Source organism: Macaca nemestrina, chromosome X, assembly GCF_043159975.1.
Source record: "Macaca nemestrina isolate mMacNem1 chromosome X, mMacNem.hap1, whole genome shotgun sequence".
Classification (NCBI taxonomy): Eukaryota; Metazoa; Chordata; class Mammalia; order Primates; family Cercopithecidae; genus Macaca; species Macaca nemestrina.
In genome coordinates, this window is record NC_092145.1 from 31,351,855 (window position 1) to 31,354,949 (window position 3,095).

Sequence of the window (3,095 nt, forward strand, 5' to 3'; positions counted from 1 at the left end):
ATTTTGCAAGATTGGGGCTGCACTGCCAACACACACCCTTGCACTCAGACAGGGATGCTTAGTAATGCTTCTGTTCTTGCAGTTTACTCAGAGGCCACCAGGAATAACTTAGCTCAACTAGCCGGTAAGGAGTTGATGATAGAGGCAAGTTGTACATGTCTCTGTCGGTATGTGGACCCATCATGTAGGGCAAAAACATACTAACAAAATGAAAGGATCAAAAGCTCTGAGAACAAAACACTGATGGTTTTATCAGTACTGTCAGTATGCAAAACACTGATGGTTTTATCAGTACTGTCAGTATGCAATCATTACTGAACATGGCCATGAAGACTCCCACAGAATCGGACATAGTAGATGAACAGTGAACTTTGGGCAAGTTCTTCTTCTCCCTCTTCCTTCTACCTCACGCAGTCATCTTGAAAGTCTTGGTCCTGAGTAAATATTGATTTCTTTCCTAACACCTTGTCCAAGGTCCCAAAGTGCTAGTTGAGATACAAAAGTCACAATGTACATCCAAAGATTTTCCAGATTTATCTATTTGATGGGCTTTACATGAGACTGTGAATCATTTAACTGGTGCTTTGCCTTTATATGCATTTGTATGTGCCCTTTGGTGTATAGGGCCCAACTTTCAGCATTTTGGCCATAAAATCTGTTTTGAATCATTTGCAAGTTGTTGATAATATTATTGTAACTTTTATTCTCTGTTGTTTCTAGAAAATGTTATTTCTTCAATTGATGCTAAACTGTCTTTAATATTTTAAAACCTTTCAATCTGCATTTTCTTCTCTGAAATAAAGCATTGCTTCTATTTCAAAATGTGCTAGGTAATATTTCCCCAAAACTTCCTGCATTTTCACTAGAGTAAGACTTTATTTATTGCTGAAGCTGAATGGTCTTATACATGTACCTTTAGATTATGTAAAGTACTTTTAAAATTGGAACTTAAATAGCTGAAGCTATGTCGTCTATTATATGCTTTCTGCAACTTCAGTGTGTAGTTCTTGGAGAATATGGCAAGCCTGGAAGCTCAATAGGGAGAACGACACTTAATTCCTCACGTGGCTTACCAATGGATTGGATGTACAGAGCTGACCTGCACCAAAGGCAGATATTTGCTCTTCATCTACTAGGGTTAAGAACAATCCTCCAAGATTTCAGTGGTAGCTGGTAACAATTTTTCTTCTTGATTGAAGAGTGTCCAGCCTTAGTATGCAAAGTATAAACATAAGTCTCCTACTAGTCATTTTCAGCATTAAGAATTTTTTTTAAAAGCATTCAAGGTGACATTTGGGGATGGCTCTGGGGAATTGGACCAATATTATCTTATCATCTTCCTTCCTCACATGTTTTTGACCAACTCCACCTCTTACCCCTTTTCGTGCTTTGTATCAAGGAAGAAATTAATCTGATATATGAATGCATACTCCAACATTAAGGATTTGAAAGGTTGTCCACCTTGGACTCTCCATATATTGAGCAGGCAAATGGTTAGCCCAGAGGAATTAATCAAAATGGTGGAATTTCAAATAGAAGGGAGGAGACAGAGAAGTGGATCCCTTTGTATCAGTCCATATGAGCAACAGTCGACCTGTGAGGTGAACTGTGAGAACATTTGGTGTCACATAAGTGAAAACAAAACCTAACCTTTTTTTGTGTGTCTCTTAACAATTCTGAACAAATCATCCATAAACTTAGGAACAGAGCAACCTGGATCTGACAGCACAAGCATACCGTGCATTCTTCTTTTCTTTCTGTTTTGTTCCGTGTTGCTAAAATGCACACCTGTCAAAGCACCCAGGTACGACAGGGTTCAGTACAACTAAAATTGCATTTAAAAACAGATAAATTATAAGGTAATAGTACAACTTTCACATCCAGTACCTCATTGTCATCTTACAAGCAAGCTGACAGCTGAGCCAGCCCACTAGTGCCGTGTTGATGAAAAATACTGACATCTTCACTATAATCCTACACCAGTACTAAACCTGACTTTAGCAAACTCAAAACTTCACACTGAGCTTGAAGTGTAGAGAAAAGAAGAATTGAAATGACTCTCTTCCTTCTCTCTCCCCATACACACGAGAGGAAATGGGAGAAAATGAAAGAGGGGAGCAATGAAGATAGTAGAGGCAGCAACAGAGAAAGAGTTAGGAAGAATGGACCCCAAATACAAGTAGAAACCACTTAGGAGCAGAATTATTTAATTAATTATTTGTTGTCTGTCTCCCCTACTAGAATGTAAGGTCCATGATGGAGGGATTTTGTGTACTTTGCTCACCACTGTATCCTGTGTCTGGCAAGTAGTAGATGCTACATATATTTGTTGTGTGAATGAAAGAATGAAATTAATGCTCTCAATAAAAGAAAAAATACTGAAATTCTCTTTTACACACACACACACACACACACACACATGCACACACACACAATATTGGTTCTACATGCCTATGGTCATCTTTGAAATGACAAGATGAATTGGAAGGAGCAGTATTCCAGTAATTAGGAGAGTTTAAATATACGCCATGTTTTGCCACTAAATCACTTCTTCTGAGTCTCATTTTCTCCATCTGTCAAATGGAATTTAACCAGATGACCCCTAAGGTCACTTCTAGGTTTAACATTCTATTCTCTAAACAAAAGCCATATGTGCTTTAGAGAGAAACAGAGGGGAAATGAATTGAACTTATTTGTGTACAAGAATAAAGACCTATTTCCTCAATCTCCCTCAATAAAGGAAATATTTTCATTCTTGGCATTTTACAGTAACCTAAGGGGAAAAATCATAGAATGGAGGAAGAAAGCTTCACAGTTACAACCTTTTAGAATATAGATGCCATTTAAATCAAATATAAAAGCATTGAATTTTTAGAAAAACTGCCAGCCAAGGTTGAAAGTATCTTCTTATCCAAACTTGTCAACTCCTGAGGTCTCTGAGAGGTGACAGGATTTTGCATGTGGGAGCCCTGTCTGAGGTGCTAATTGTCTTCATTTCAAATGCCCTAGGCTATTCTCAAACCCAGGTAGATTAAAGGAATAATGCCAAGGGTGGTCAGTTTTATAGAGTAACTCTGACATTTCAAAATCTTTTT